Genomic DNA, 18,020 nt, shown 5'->3' on the forward strand with positions numbered 1-18,020 from the left:
TCTGTGGATTGTATCAAAGCACTCTCACCTTCTTGCTCATCAAGAAAACTACAGACTCACTGGATATTGCAGTATTAACATCTGTGAGCGACGCATGCTTGCATCTATATCTCGAGCCTTACAGACTGTAATATCTCTGCTACAATGATGATCACATGATCATTACAAAAAAATTATCTTGTACGTATTAGTCAGTTAGGTGACCCATATACATTAATGTCTTGATGTATAGCTGCTCTGTTTGTCACACTCCATGAGAACAACTACAGTTACACAGGTATTTTGCTATAAATGTATTTACAGATAGACGCCTGCAAATACAGGGTTATTACAAATGATTGAAGCGATTTCACAGCTCTACAATAACTTTATTATTTGAGATATTTTCACAATGCTTTGCACACACATACAAAAACTCAAAAAGATTTTTTTGGCATTCACAAATGTTCGATATGTGCCCCTTTAGTGATTCGGCAGACATTAAGCCGATAATCAATTTCCTCCCACACTCGGAGCAGCATGTCCCCATCAATGAGTTCGAAAGCATCGTTGATGCGAGCTCGCAGTTCTGGCACGTTTCTTGGTAGAGGAGGTTTAAACACTGAATCTTTCACATAACCCCACAGAAAGAAATCGCATGGTGTTAAGTCGGGAGAGCGTGGAGGCCACGGCATGAATTGATGATCATGATCTCCACCACGACCGATCCATCGGTTTTCCAATCTTCTGTTTAAGAAATGCCGAACATCATGATGGAATGGCGGTGGAGCACAATCCTGTTGAAAGATGAAGTCGGCGCTGTCGGTCTCCAGTTGTGGCATGCGCCAATTTTTCAGCATGTCGAGATACACGTGTCCTGTAACGTTTTCTTCGCAGAAGACAAAGGAGCCGTAAACTTCAAACCGTGAGATTGCACAAAACACGTTAACTTTTGGTGAATTGCGAATTTGCTGCACGAATGCGTGAGGATTCCCTACCGCCCAGATTCGCACACTGAGTCTGTTCACTTCACCATTAAGAAAAAATGTTGCTTCATCACAGAAAACAAGTTTCGCAGTGAACGCATCCTCTTCCATGAACTGTTGCAACCGCGCCGAAAATTCAAAGCGTTTGACTTTGTCATCGGGTGTCAGGGCTTGTAGCAATTGTAAACGGTAAGGCTTCTGCTTTAGCCTTTTCCGTAAGATTTTCCAAACCGTCGGCTGTGGTACGTTTAGCTCCCTGCTTGCTTTATTCGTCGACTTCCGCTGGCTACGCGTGAAACTTGCCCGCACGAGTTTCAACCGTTTCTTCGCTCACTGCAGGCCGACCCGTTGATTTCCCCTTACAGGGGCATCCAGAAGGTTTAAACTGCGCATACCATCGCCGAATGGAGTTAGCAGTTGGTGGATCTTTGTTGAACTTCGTCCTGAAGTGTCGTTGCACTGTTATGACTGACTGATGTGAGTGCATTTCAATCACGACATACGTTTTCACGGCTCCTGTCGCCATATTGTCTCACTGCGCTCTCGAGCGCTCTGGCGGCAGAAACCTGAGGTGCGGCTTCAGCCGAACAAAACTTTATGAGTTTTTCTACGTATCTGTAGTGTGTCGTGACCATATGTCAATGAATGGAGCTACAGTGAATTTATGAAATCGCTTCAATCATTTGTAATAGCCCTGTATATCTCAAGCCCAGCAACGTGCGAGGTATCTACTACTGCACTGATCATGTGACCGTTAACTTGAAATTTCCTTGGTGGTTCTGCCTGCCTGTGAAAGACATCGGATGAAGTGTTGGCAGAAGAGCCAACACTGTGTTGCTAGAGGAGGCCGAAATGCACGCGTTTAATTACAGGCTAACTGGCGTGAGGTCTGGAACAGTTAAGGGAATTAATAGTAGCAAATAAAGTACGTAGTTGATATAATACTTAACTTTAATCCACAATTGGCGGACATCGCTCTTGACGGTACATATTATAATCTCAATATCAAATGCTATGGCGCCTTGCTAGGTCGTAGCAAATGACGTAGCTGCACGCTATGCTAACTATCGTCTCGGCAAGTGAGAGCGTAGTTGTCAGTGATCCATCTCTGGCTAAGTTGGCTGTACAACTGGGGCGAGTGCTAGTACGTCTCTCTAGACCTGCCGTGTGGCGGCGCTCGGTCTGCCATCACTGACAGTGGCGACACGCGGGTCCGTCGTATACTAGCGGACCGCGGCCGATTTAAAAGCTACCACCTAGCAAGTGTGGTGTCTCGCGGTGACACCACATCGGATGCCTTGCTTCTCTGCCTGCTGTACACTTACTTTGCTGCACATATGGTTATAATGTGTTGTACCAGCATGCCTTACTTTCCACTTTTCTCCCACACGCGAACGACAGCGCGACTGCTAGAGGAATACTGGGAAAATTTGGCTCGGAAGATCTGGAAACCATTTCGAGGAAATATAAACAATCTGTGGATATACTAAAGAAAGTGAAATTAGATGGAAGAGCTGCGTGGAGTAATTCTGCCGCTTAATATAGACGACAGTTATCTTTTGCTTTAGAAATTAAGCAAAATTTTGTCAGGACTGTTAACAAGCTAAAGATGTCGACTACCTAAAATCAAACAACAATTTTTGCTTGTAAAGAGACAACAAGGAGACAGCATTGTGACTGCGAATAACAATAAGACATTTGTATGAACTGCTTAACGTGGATGACCTCCCATTGTAAACATACATATTGAATTTATATGACTAACTACTAACTACAAGTCTGGGACTAAAAATCTTACTGGTAACCATCTTACAGATTTTATAATATATCTAGAAACATGGCTATGAGGAACTTCTTCTTTTGCTAAGGAACATAGTATTACCAGCTGGGGGCTACAGCATACAGATACAGAATGGGTTGTGTGTTTGGCTTTGTGCTGGACTGTTCAAGTGGATAATGTTCTGACAAACACTGTTGCCACTGTTGCCGTTGCCAATGTGCTCCATTGTATTGCGTTCCAACCACGTACATGTGTGGTCAGCTAACTAATAACTTACAGAACAGCTGCTGTGTCGTTTTCAACAACATTGTACTATTTGTTTACTGGGGTAATAATAAATGATGAAAATTGACTGGTGTCCCAATAACGGGTCACGACACTCAGTAGAGAGAAGTGCTTATAAATTATGTTCTGTCTGCATAGAGTTTCAGTTACGAACCTGACAACGTAAGTATTTCACAGAAGTGTTATATTAAAGCTTACGAAACAAACTTCTCTGAATCTAGAAAATGGTTCTCCAAAATACTGCCAGACATAGATATCGGTTAATTATGACTCGTACCCACAAACAATTATTCCACGTATCCGAAGAAAATGAGTAAATATATCATACAGAATTATACTACTCCCCATTTAGAAACAACTCCTGTAAGTGCAGTTACTGTGATGTCTATATGAAAAATAAAACTGTAAATAGAAGAGATTGAAGCCAAGAAACCAAAACTGGAGCGTATGGTGAAGAAAACTGTCATAAACAACAAATATCGACAGCATCTCGAAAAAGAAAAAGCTATTGAGGATGTACAGGCAAGGCTTACATATTTCTTTAAAACCAATATGTGACGTAATTTGACTACGATTGGGATATATAAAATATCTGCATGTAGTGTTAACGGCACTGCTAGTTGGACAGGACATATGTTGGCGTCCTATCCGTAAATGTTGGGTTGGAGCACATTTACTACATTAAATGACATATGATAAATCTATTTATAAAGCTCCAGACTCATCTGATTTTCCTTACAAAAGATGGTCGCATTGTATTTTAATATACTTTGTTGAATATTGTGCATCCATTGACGGAATAACCGTATACAGAGCTTAAAGCAAACGTAATAACAACATCTGATGGCGACTCGTTTGGAAAAGTTGTAGTCATAATTCTGTACATGCAAATACCACAAGAATGTGAAGTAGAAAAGCTCGCAGTTTGCATTCACGAAGATGTGAAGTGTTATGACAATAGTGGTTCGCCGCAAAGAAAAGAGAAAATTAAATTTCGTGAATGTTCTGTGCTAGAAGCACTGCTGACAGAAACGGTGCTAGTTATCAAAGTCACAAAAGAAATAGTTTTCAGTAGAAAACTTAGATATTCGACAATATATCTTCTAATTACCTGAAAAATTAATGCATGTAGAAAGAATTAGAAGAGTCCAGATAAAAATACAAAGCCATTCGATTTGTGTGTGTAAATTTATAAGCAAAAATTAAAAATGTTTGACGATATATTATGCATTCTTATTCGCTGCCATGGAAAAATCCTAAAACGTTTCACATTTGTAATGACCTGTGTGTGTGTGGGTTGATAGTAGTCATGAAATGTAACTTAAACCAGGTAGATGAAAGCTTAGCGTCCCATAAATTTGAGTTATGGCCCTATATCCCCGGTTTCTTCTTCTTTTAACACACTAACAATGTTTAGGGGCTTATTACTGAAGTATACAAACTTTGGAACACCTACATAGATTGAGGTCTCTTTTGTGTATGCGGAGGGGCAGGTGGCTGATGGTCCATCCATTTTATAGTGTGCGAACGATGGTTCTGTTTTTATCACCGGAATTTCATTTTCAGCTAATACGTATTGCTGCAGGTTACCACTGCATTCAGACTCCAAAGAAAGAATACAATAGAATCTTATACATGAGAACAAAATTGTTATTGTGCTTGGGCCTGCGGATGAGTAATTAAGTGTATTAAACACCAGCTAACACTGTTTACGATGTGCTGCACTGTGCTCTTTGTCAACTACTTAACTACGTTTTATAAGTTATTCTGTCACAGGGATCAAGCACACAATCTATTCAGCAGTGGGCTCCAGAATGGTTATACCATGTTCTCTAGCCAGGAAAGACGTAAAAATGTTCCTGTTGTCACATGTCTGGATAATGCCTGTATCTTTCTTTTTCAACTATTCCGTCACAGACCATATTTAAGTCACTTTGACCATTATCGGTAATGTCGCACTGGCATTTCTCTTGTAATCACAGTATTTAGTTTCTGATTTCTGTGTATTACGACGTTTGATACCTTCGTCTCTGCAACCTGGCACTGTCATCCGGTTTCACTGCAGTGCTGAGGTACCCTACCTCTCAGTATTTACTGTCATTTTATTTGAACTTTACCTATTGGAAGACATAACACGAACGATGTCGTTCAGCACTTGATATTAAGCGCGTGTCTCAGCTGCCGCAGCGTCATGGGTTGGCAGAATCTCTAATGTCATTTCAGGTTGTAAACAAGTACTTACTTAAAGCACGACGAGTTCCACATCTACATTCACATTTCTTTCCGTTGTAGAGACTAACATCACGTTAATACATGTTGTGGTGCTTTTTCAGCATTTATAACAATGTTGGGTGGTCATACAAGTCTTGTGTTAGGCTTTGGCATTTTATGATGGATCTTTGTGCCTGCAAAGTGTACAAAATCGCGATTTCGTAGTGATTTATCTTATATGACAATGAAGATGAATTTTAAAGAGTTAAGCATAAAATTTAGATGTAGCAATACTTTATTTGTGTTTCCAAAGTGAGACATCTGCCATTATATGGTAAGTTGTTTCTTCCGAGATTCAAGTCTAACTAAAAAAAAAAAAAAAAGAAATAACACATCACTCACGATTGGCATCTTTGGTCACATCTTTACAACCCATTTGCCAACACGTTCTTCTGTAGTCTAAGTAGCACTTGCTAATAAACACAAATTATTCGTTTCTTCCTTACCTAATTAGACACTTGTGTTGTACAGGGTCATTACAAATGATTGAAGCGATTTCACAGCTCTACAATAACTTTATTATTTGAGATATTTTCACAATGCTTTGCACACACATACAAAAACTCAAAAAGTTTTTTAGGCATTGACAAATGTTCGATATGTTCCCCTTTAGTGATTCGGCAGACATCAAGTTCCTCCCACACTCGGTGCAGCATGCCCCCATCAATGATTTCAAAGCATCGTTGATGCGAGCTCGCAGTTCTGGCACGTTTCTTGGTAGAGGAGGTTTAAACACTGAATCCTTCACATAACCCCACAGAAAGAAATCCCATGGGGTTAAGTCGGGAGAGAGTGGAGGCCATGACATGAATTGCTGATCATGATCTCCACCACGACCGATCCATCGGTTTTCCAATCTCCTGTTTAAGAAATGGCGAACATCATGATGGAAGTGCGGTGGAGCACCATCCTGTTGAAAGATGAAGTCGGTGCTGTCGGTCTCCAGTTCTGGCATGAGCCAATTTTCTGCGGGCTACGCGTGAAACTTGCCCGCACGCGTTCAACCGTTTCTTCGCTCACTAGAGGCCGACCCGTTGATTTCCCCTTACAGAGGCATCCAGAAGCTTTAAACTGCGCATACCATCGCCGAATGGAGTTAGCAGTTGGTGGATCTTTGTTGAACTTTGTCCTGAAGTGTCGTTGCACTGTTATGACTGATGTGAGTGCATTTGAAGCACGACATATGCTTTCTCGGCTCCTGTTGCCATTTTTATCACTGCGCTCTCGAGCGCTCTGACGGCAGAAATCTGAAGTGCGGCTTCAGCCGAACAAAATTTTATGAGTTTTTCTACGTATCTGTAGTGTGTCGTGACCATTTGTCAATGAATGGAGATACAGTGTATTTATGAAATCGCTTCAATCATTTGTAATAGCCCTGTATATGTGTCTTTGTGGTGGTGTTGTTGGTTATATGTTTTAATCTTCATGAGCCATAGTTTCTTGAAATGCAAATGCACAGACTGAATCCACACTTTGCGTATTTAGATTCCTCTGCCACATAAATACTGCTCTTTTCGTGATACTGACGTATTTTTTAGAATATTGTGAGCAATGAAAAGTGAAATGAGGGCATCGCATTGTTGGCGGGGAGGCCCCATCCAAACAAGTTCGGCCGTCGAGTGTAAGTCTTATTTCAGTTGACGACACATTGGGCGACTTCTATGCCGGTGTTGAGGGTGAAATGATGATGAGAGCAACACAGCACCCATTCCACGAGCGGGGAACATCTACAACCCGGCCGGGAATCAAACCCGGGCCTACTGCATGGGTGCCAAGCCCGTCACCACTTCGCTAAGCAGGCGGACAGTGTGAGCAATAATGTCGACAAAAACAATCTATAAAACTCTCATGGAGCCTCTGGACTGTAAACTACTGTTATTGTACTTAGCCCTCCTTATGCTTAGGTCATTCGTAACAATAGCAGTAAGTGGGAATCACTAACACAGTTTACATTCTGTCTAGTAAATAACACGATATGTTATCTTCTGGACTGTAAACTACTGTTGTTGTACTTAGCCCTCTCTATGCTTAGGTCATTCGTAACAATAGCACTAAGTGGGAATCACTAACACAGTTTACATTCTTTCTAGTCAACAACACGATATGTTATCTTCTGGACTGTAAACTACTGTTATTGTACTTAGCCCTCTCTATGCTTAGGTCATTCGTAACAATAGCAGTAATTGGGAATTACTAACACAGTTTACATTCTTTCTAGTCAATAACACGATATGTTATCTTCATCCCTCCAGAAGTGGTGGTGGAGAAATATTTTAAGAGGCAGAAATATATACTTCGTAGGTGTGTTGTAAGTAGGACTAATTAGTTACATTCAGATTTTTCTTTACTTACGAAGCATAGATGTACTTTTCTGCAGTTATAAATTGATGTTAGTTTTACGACATCAAAATATTACGCATAACTTCTAAAACTTCAAGTGTTATTAAGTATTGAAATCTACCACTGGGGCATATATATGAGAATTTTCGGGCACTGATATGATGAGTACGTGTATAACTAGAGATTAACTCATAATTTCTTTTAAACTGAACATGCTTGTAATGTTACTTCATTGATTTCACTCTCCCAGTGTTCTTTTCACTTATTAATCTCAATTAGCAAATGAAAACACCTTACTTTTGCGCTACCTACGTATTTTGCTGACATTTCAGAGACTTCTCATCATCTTAGATGTGGGAAATACGTACTTCACGACTCTGTTTTTACCACCATATGTCTGACTGCAGACTGGTATTATTGTACTTCGGCTTCAGGAGACCAGTGTCATTTGTAATGACAGCAAGAACTGATAATCAGTGCACCATTCACATTTAGTGAATAGCAAAATCCTTTATCTTTCTCACTTAACTACACTACTGGCCATTAAAGTTGCTACACCACGAAGATGACGTGCTACAGACGCGAAATTTAACCGACAGGAAGATGATGCTGCGATATGCAAATGATTAGCTTTTCAGAGCATTCACACAAGGTTAACGCTGGTGGCGACACCTACAACGTGCTGACATGAGGAAAGTTTCCAACCGATTTCTCATACACAAACAGCAGTTGAGCGGCGTTGCCTGGTGAAACGTTGTTGTGATGCCTCGTGTAAGGAGGAGAAATGCGTACTTTCACGTCTCCGACTTCAATAAACGTCGGATAGTAGACTTTCGCGATTGCGGTTTATCGTATCGCGACATTGCGGGTCGAGATCAAACGACTGTTAGCAGAATATGGAATCGGTGGGTTCAGGAGGGTAAACCGAAACGCCTTGCTGGATCCCAACGGCCTCGTATCACTAGCAATCGAGATGAGAGGCATCTTATCCGCATGGCTGTGACGGATCGTGCAGCCACGCCTCGATCCCTGAGTCAACTGATGGGGACATTTGCAAGACAACAACCATCTGCACCAACAGTTCGACGACGTTTGCAGTAGCATGGACTATCAGCTCGGAGACCATGGCTGCGGTTACCCCTGACGCTGCATTACAGGCAGGAGCGCCTGCGATGGTGTACTCAATGACGAACCTGGGTGCACGAATGGCAAAACGTCATTGTTTCGGATGAATCCAGGTTCTGTTTACAGCATCATGATGGTCGCATCCGTGTATGGCGACGTCGCGGTGAACGCACATTGGAAGCGTGTATTCGTCATCGCCATACTGGCGTATCACCTGGCGTGATGGTGTGGGGTGCCATTGGTTACACGTCTCGGTTACCTCTTGTTCGCATTGACGGCACTTCCAACAGTGGACGTTACATTTCAGATGTGTTACGACCCGTGGCTCTACCCTTCATTCGATCTCAGCGAAACCCTGCACTTCAGCAGGATAATGCACGACCGCATGTTACAGGTCCTGTACGGGTCTTTCTGGATACAGAAAGTGTTCGACTGTTGCCCTCCAGATCTCTCACCAACTGAAAAAGTCTGGTCAATGGTGGCGAAGCAACTGACTCGTCACAATGCGCTAGTCACTACTCTTGATGAACTGCGGTATCGTGTTGAAGCTGCATGGGCAGCTGTACCTGTACAAGCCATCCAATCTCTGTTTGACTCAATGGCCAGGCGTATCAAGGCCGTTACTACGGCCAGAGGTGGTTGTTGTGGGTACTGGTTTCTCAGGATGTATGCACCCCAATTGCGTGAAAACGTAATCACATGTCAGTTTTAGTATAATATATTTGTCCAATGAATACCCGTTTATCATCTGCATTTCTTCTTGGTGTAGCGATTTTAATGGCCAGCAGTGTATGTTTTCAGTATCTCCCAAGTTATTCCACGTATTGAAACGATACTCCAACGGCAGTTAACCATAGTTATTCTGAAATAGTGAGCAGAATTTATTCTCGATCAGTGTATGGTAAATGACTATTAGTTTACAGGCTGGGATGTAGTTGAGACTATCTGAAAACCACACGTGCGTGACGAGTCCCGCAAATAGGGAGCAAGCACAAAGGCGAAAGGCGGGTACTGTCCAGCGTGGGACCGCGTTCATACGACATAAAAGCCACTAAACTGCAGCAGGGAGAATCTTGCAGCTTCCTGATCGTCAATGCATACCGTTTCGCCTCATGCTACAAGCATCATTCTCAGTTTCATTACTCATCAGTCACTAAAGCCTCGTTTGAATTCTTTCCTAAAGGTTAATTCTGATTCCGTAATTTATACCGAATTGCATTTTAGCACTAATTCTTCAAAGCGAACTGAAACGTTGACAGTGAAACAGTGTAATTTGCATTATAACTTACGTATACAATTGTTGTCATCTTTCAGATTTGGTTCCCTTTGCAATCGCGAGTTTAGGAACGAGTTTAAACAAGAAGAAAGGTATTAAGCGATGTGAAACTTTAGGAAATGGAACTACAAATTTAACCTTTTCAATCTCACCTCACATTTAGGAAGTATCTATGAACTGCAAACTACTTAATTTGAATTTCAGTATTTTACCTAATTCGAGCGATGTGGTACCTGCACTTCATAGAAATTAATATCTTTGAAATCATGGACGCATCAGCTACCGCTTATATGTTAGAAGCTCCATACGTAATTGAATTCGTGGAAAACCTAACATTTACAGTACTAGATCTTATACAATACTTTCTCGCGATACTTTTTTCGAATTCTATAGTTCTGTACTACTACCGCGATATCAAAATTTGGTTATGGGAAACGATGTTCTTTCGTGTTCATAGCTTCTGTAACATTATTAATACCTTGCAGCAATACCGACTACAATCCTGTTTGTCCTTAAAATACAGTGTAAATGGTTAAAATGGCTCTGAGCTCTATGGGACTTAACTTCTAAGGTCATCAGTCCCCTAGAACTTAGAACTACCTGAGCCTAACTAACCTAAGGACATCATACAGATCCATATCCGAGGCAGGCTTCGAACCTGCGACCGTAGCGGTCGCGCGGTTCCAGACTGTAGCGCCTAGAACCGCTCGGCCACCACGGTCGGCACATTATATATAAAATACACTAATGTCCTAACTTGACGTAATATGCCGACCCTTAGGTGCTACGAAAAGGGTTTCGTATCGCTAACGTATGCCATAATTACTGAAGAGAGCTTTCACTAGTAACCATAAAGCTATTAGAAATCCTCATTCTGCTTCATTAGTTCATTAATCACATCAAGAATATTTGAAACTTCGCTTATGGATTACTCAAAGGCATATGATAGTGTTCACACGATGCTCTTGCTCAACACCCATAGGGAATATGTTGTTCCAAGGGTGTTATTGGGCATAGTGAAGCTGTAAACAGTTCTGACAAGGACAAGAGCGAAAATGAAGCATTAGATATAGATGTGACATGATCTCTTTTGCATAATTTGTTCTTTGTTGTTTATGTGTTTACAAGAGTGAAGCTATAAACAGTTCTGACAAGGACAAGGTTGAAAAAGAGGCGTGAGATATCCATGTGATATGATCACATTTACGTACTTTGTTCTTTCTGGTTTATGTGTGCACACAATCCAACTGAAATTAATAATGACCAAACTGTGTTTATATCGCACAACGACATACATATGGTGACAGCCTTTAACTTTCCCACGTTTGCCCTTAACTGATTTGTAACCCGGTACTAAATAGATTCGGGTTACCTTTAATTATATTTATGACCGCTAATGTCATTGTGATGTAAACCAAATAAGGGATGAAAGCTTTTCTTTTGGCTCTTCGACCACTTCGTAGAGGACATGGGGCCTTGATGATATGTGTATTGGTAATTAACCTTGTTTGGGAGTGTCAAGAGATGTTGCTTCTTTCATTAAATTTATTAAATGTATGTCTTCGGTTTCAGGACTGCTATAATTACAAAATTTCATAGTAACTATCGTGTGATTAAGCATATTTTCATCTGCAAGTCTTCCTATACTCTTATATTCTTTTCAGGAAGTGTATTCTAATTTATGATTATCAGTTTTCATGGCAATACACTTTTTGTGGTAGTTGAATGAAACGCTAAATTCATTCATGGTTGTATTGTTGAATGTTGAAACGTACTTAATTTATGGGTTCTGGTTGAGAATTACGTATTTAGTATGTAATGCTAAGAAAAGTATCATCATTTGCAACTGGAATATATTCTTGAGTAGCAGGAACGTTACGTCTGCCCATGTTAGGGATCTTCAGTGGTCTGTAATGCAAACATAATTATTTGACTATTTTTTTCTTTTTTACTTATATTCATTTTTGTGTCCTATCCATGCAGCCATTTGTTGTCCTGTAGCTGATACAGGTTTCTTATGTTGCACATCTCTTTGGACATCTGTAGAGAAAGACACATGGTTGCACTGCTCTTGGTCAAATGCTTTAGAGCTGACTGAGGTATCATGGAAACTGACGGGGGGGGGGGAGGGGGAATTCTGGGAGAGTGGTTTGGAGTACTGGGGTGGGACATGGAGCACAGTCTCTGTATGTATGTGAGTGTAATTCTTTCAGATTTATTTATTTTCTATTTGTTTATTTATATAGAATTACATTTTAAAGTTTTTTTACTATTTAATATAATTTTATGATACACACTGAATTAGTTACTCTTCTGTAGTCTCTCTGTTTGTCATTGAGAATATTTTCGTTTTTATTTACTGCTTTCAATATGAAATATTCTTCCTCTAGAGAGAGCGTCCTCTTTATTTTGCTGTTACAACGTAAGACAGAACCACAAGAACAAATAAGCAGTTTACACATACCAATAAATAATGTACACCACAACATTCAGTTCACCATACAAACAGATAAAGAAGAAGTAATACACTTTGCGGACCTCAAAAAGATAGAATCTAACAACAGGCACAGCTTCAACATTTTCAGAAGGGAAGTAGCAACAGACATCACTGTTCCCCGAAATCGAACCAATTGCATTCTCAAAAACTTGCAGCTATGGGAGCACCTCTCAGCATAAAGACCTATCACGAAAAACGCAACATGGTAATTAACACAGCACAACTCAATGGATATACACTCCTGGAAATGGAAAAAAGAACTCATTGACACCGGTGTGTCAGACCCACCATACTTGCTCCGGACACTGCGAGAGGGCTGTACAAGCAATGATCACACGCACGCCACAGCGGACACACCAGGAACCGCGGTGTTGGCCGTCGAATGGCGCTAGCTGCGCAGCATTTGTGCACCGCCGCCGTCAGTGTCAGCTAGTTTGCCGTGGCATACGCAGCTCCATCGCAGTCTTTAACACTGGTAGCATGCCGCGACAGCGTGGACGTGAACCGTATGTGCAGTTGACGGACTTTGAGCGAGGGCGTATAGTGGGCATGCGGGAGGCCGGGTGGACGTACCGCCGAATTGCTCAACACGTGGGGCGTGAGGTCTCCACAGTACATCGATGTTGTCGCCAGTGGTCGGCGGAAGGTGCACGCGCCCGTCGACCTAGGACCGGACCGCAGCGACGCACGGATGCACGCCAAGACCGTAGGATCCTACGCAGTGCCGTAGGGGACCGCACCGCCACTTCCCAGCAAATTAGGGACACTGTTGCTCCTGGGGTATCGGCGAGGACCATTCGCAACCGTCTCCATGAAGCTGGGCTACGGTCCCGCACACCGTTAGGCCGTCTTCCGCTCATGCCCCAACATCGTGCAGCCCGCCTCCAGTGGTGTCGCGACAGGCGTGAGTGGAGGGACGAATGGAGACGTGTCGTCTTCAACGATGAGAGTCGCTTCTGCCTTGGTGCCAATGATGGTCGTATGCGTGTTTCGCGCCGTGCAGGTGAGCGTCACAATTAGGACTGCATACGACCGAGGCACACAGGGCCAACACCCGGCATCATGGTGTGGGGAGCGATCTCCTACACTGGCCGTACACCACTGGTGATCGTCGAGGGGACACTGAATAGTGCACGGTACATCCAAACCGTCATCGAACCCATCGTTCTACCATTCCTAGACCGGCAAGGGAACTTGCTGTTCCAACAGGACAATGCACGTCCGCATGTATCCCGTGCCACCCAACGTGCTCTAGAAGGTGTAAGTCAACTACCCTGGCCAGCAAGATCTCCGGATCTGTCCCCCATTGAACATGTTTGGGACTGGATGAAGCGTCGTCTCACGCGGTCTGCACGTCCAGCACGAACGCTGGTCCAACTGAGGCGCCAGGTGGAAATGGCATGGCAAGCCGTTCCACAGGACTACATCCAGCATCTCTACGATCGTCTCCATGGGAGAATAGGAGCCTGCATTGCTGCGAAAGGTGGATATACACTGTACTAGTGCCGACATTGTGCATGCTCTGTTGCCTGTGTCTATGTGCCTGTGGTTCTGTCAGTGTGATTATGTGATGTATCTGACCCCAGGAATGTGTCAATAAAGTTTCCCCTTCCTGGGACAATGAATTCACGGTGTTCTTATTTCAATTTCCAGGAGTGTAGTTGCAACAGAGTACACTAATACATGACACCACTGAAAAGAAAATACAGACAGAGGATCGCGGAATTAAGAACAGTTTAAATATACCAACAAATAACAGTAACACAATTGCACACTCACACCAGAAAATACAGCTCTCGAGAAAAACAGCACACTATGACATACTCCAACCATGTCACTCCCAAAATTTGTTCGGGTATTATTTTAACATCACGTATAAGAAGACTGAATGTACCCACTCCCCATACGCTGAACATGTAATAAAATAAAATAACCATCACACTGGTACAAAAACAGACATGACACTCGCATGCCATAACAACAATATGAACAAAATGTGCAAACTACAGAAAGAATAATTCATACAAAATTCTATAAGCAAGACGAATATTCACAATGATAAAAATCGGCATAATTAGAAGATCAATCAAACTAATTCACAATCTACCATAAAAATATAATTAAGGAATAATCACACAAGCACACACACACACACACACACAGACACACACACACACACACACACACACACACACACACACACACACACACACAAAGTGTGCCAGTATGCACCATTAGTACATAACCACCTGAACACTTCACTCAACTCTCCCAGGACTCCTCAGCAACCTGCAAAGCCTCCGACCAAGAGCAGTACAAGTACGTACCTGTCTGTACAGTATAGGTTATATGGAGATAAATATTTACTTAAAGGAACCTAAATTATGTTCATTTATATCAGACAGAAGACATGGGCAGACACAAAAATGAGTGAAGTAAGAAAAATATGAACATGTGATTGTAAATAGTTAGATTAATCGTTAGATTAAGAATGCAAGAGAATCAGTACATATCTCACATCAACATGTTTGTAATTAAATGTTTTTATACACTTTATGGACCACTGAAGACGCCTAATATGAATAGGTGAAACATGCCTGGCACTCGAGAATAAATTTGTATTGCAAAAGATGGAATCTTTCTTACCTTTACAGTAACGCTCAATTCAAATCGTTATTAGCAAGTGACGAAAATTACTGCAAATGTTAATAGTATTTAATTAGCAAGATATACAAAAAACTTACATATGTTTTGTATTAGAATCACATTTCCAGAGAAAATAAAAGATTGAAACAATAGGTAATGAAATTTCTAAACAAAGCTTGGCGCTGCATGTCAGATGTTACAATATAATACTTATATTGTGAATCAATTAAAGTTTTCTGCCAAATTTATTTGATGATGCTTTCAAGATGTGATCAAGTTTTGGAGAACCTTGTGATGGAAATTGATCAGTGCTGTAGAGCAGTATTTTTCAGGAAAACCAAACTAAATGTTTCACATATTTAGTGTTAAGCCTTCTAAATTCATGTCTTATATTTTCTCTCTGGTGAGGATTATTCGTTTTATGGCAGTAAAATTAGCTTTATGAATAATAATCAAACATACAGACAAAGAATTAACATGTAACAATGAATTAATATATCCTTGATGAGACAAAGTCGAGACTATAACTATTTCATAAATTCAACAATAAGTCATTGAGCTGAAATGAATTTTACGTAAAGTTTCTTAGATATTTGAAGGGTTGGATGACCACCATCCACAAGCTTATGCTTCTCTCAAAAGACTAATGTTAAGTCAAGGCAGGTATTTAAGATTACATCTTATCTTATGTTGGTCTGCACCAAGTCAGTGGCATAAACACCTGCATGGACCAACTTTATTCAAATTAGAATTATATATTGATACCTTCAGCTGCTGATGAGCGTTAATATACACTCCTGGAAATTGAAATAAGAACACCATGAATTCATTGTCCCAGGAAGGGGAAACTTTATTGACACATTCCTGGGGTCAGATACATCACATGATCACACTGACAGAACCACAGGCACATAGATACAGGCAACAGAGCATGCACAATGTCGGCACTAGTATAGTGTATATCCACCTTTCGCAGCAATGCAGGCTGCTATTCTCCCATGGAGACGATCGTAGAGATGCTGGATGTAGTCCTGTGGAACGGCTTGCCATGCCATTTCCACCTGGCGCCTCAGTTGGACCAGCGTTCGTGCTGGACGTGCAGACCGCGTGAGACGACGCTTCATCCAGTCCCAAACATGCTCAATGGGGGACAGATCCGGAGATCTTGCTGGCCAGGGTAGTTGACTTACACCTTCTAGAGCACGTTGGGTGGCACGGGATACATGCGGACGTGCATTGTCCTGTTGGAACAGCAAGTTCCCTTGCCGGTCTAGGAATGGTAGAACGATGGGTTCGATGACGGTTTGGATGTACCGTGCACTATTCAGTGTCCCCTCGACGATCACCAGTGGTGTACGGCCAGTGTAGGAGATCGCTCCCCACACCATGATGCCGGGTGTTGGCCCTGTGTGCCTCGGTCGTATGCAGTCCTGATGGTGGCGCTCACCTGCACGGCGCCAAACACGCATACGACCATCATTGGCACCAAGGCAGAAGCGACTCTCATCGCTGAAGACGACACGTCTCCATTCGTCCCTCCATTCATGCCTGTCGCGACACCACTGGAGGCGGGCTGCACGATGTTGGGGCGTGAGCGGAAGACGGCCTAACGGTGTGCGGGACCGTACCCCGGCTTCATGGAGACGGTTGCGAATGGTCCTCGCCGATACCCCAGGAGCAACAGTGTCCCTAATTTGCTGGGAAGTGGCGGTGCGGTCCCCTACGGCACTGAGTAGGATCCTACGGTCTTGGCGTGCATCCGTGCGTCGCTGCGGTCCGGTCCCAGGTCGACGGGCACGTGCACTTTCCGCCGACCACTGGCGACAACATCGATGTACTGTGGAGACCTCACGCCCCACGTGTTGAGCAATTCGGCGGTACGTCCACCCGGCCTCCCGCATGCCCACTATACGCCCTCGCTCAAAGTCCGCCAACTGCACATACGGTTCACGTCCACGCTGTCGCGGCATGCTACCAGTGTTAAAGACTGCGATGGAGCTCCGTATGCCACGGCAAACTGGCTGACACTGACGGCGGCGGTGCACAAATGCTGCGCAGCTAGCGCCATTCGACGGCCAACACCGCGGTTCCTGGTGTGTCCGCTGTGCCGTGCGTGTGATCATTGCTTGTACAGCCCTCTCGCAGTGTCCGGAGCAAGTATGGTGGGTCTGACACACCGGTGTCAATGTGTTCTTTTTTCCATTTCCAGGAGTGTATATAAACGGGGACCGGTGAAAATGTGTGCCCCAACCATGACTCGAACCTGGGATCTCCTGCTTACATGACAGACGCTCTACCCATCTGAGCCATCGAGGGCACAGAGGACAGTGCGACTGCAGGGACTACCTGGCGCACGCCCCCAGCGAGACCAACATTCTCACCTTGTATGTCAACACACTACATTTGTAGTGTCCCACCCCAACGCACTCATTACTCGTGGAAGACATTCTTCCAAGTCCCGGAAGAGTTCGGGTAATATGTGTGCATCTGCACAGAAGCAGGTCATGGCTGCTGTTGCTAGAACTATATACTTATATGGATATGGTCTCTGTTCTTTCGGACATGTCCGAAAGAACAGGCACCATATCCATGTAAGGATAAAGTTTATTCAAGTCGTATAGGGAAACTCTTCCCCAAGGTATCTGCTTAAGAAATTATGTTCTGTTTTTCCGTAGGTTTGACGGCAGTCAGAGCTGCCAACATCTACATGGATCTTGTTTATTTATGTCTTATCGTGTAATGCTTCTCCAAGGCTAGCGTTTAATAAATCGTATGTTACCTCTCGGTGGGTTGGAACGAAATTAGAGGTTTCAACGTCGATGTTTATTTATGTCT

Source organism: Schistocerca cancellata, unplaced genomic scaffold, assembly GCF_023864275.1.
Source record: "Schistocerca cancellata isolate TAMUIC-IGC-003103 unplaced genomic scaffold, iqSchCanc2.1 HiC_scaffold_718, whole genome shotgun sequence".
NCBI lineage: Eukaryota > Metazoa > Arthropoda > Insecta > Orthoptera > Acrididae > Schistocerca > Schistocerca cancellata.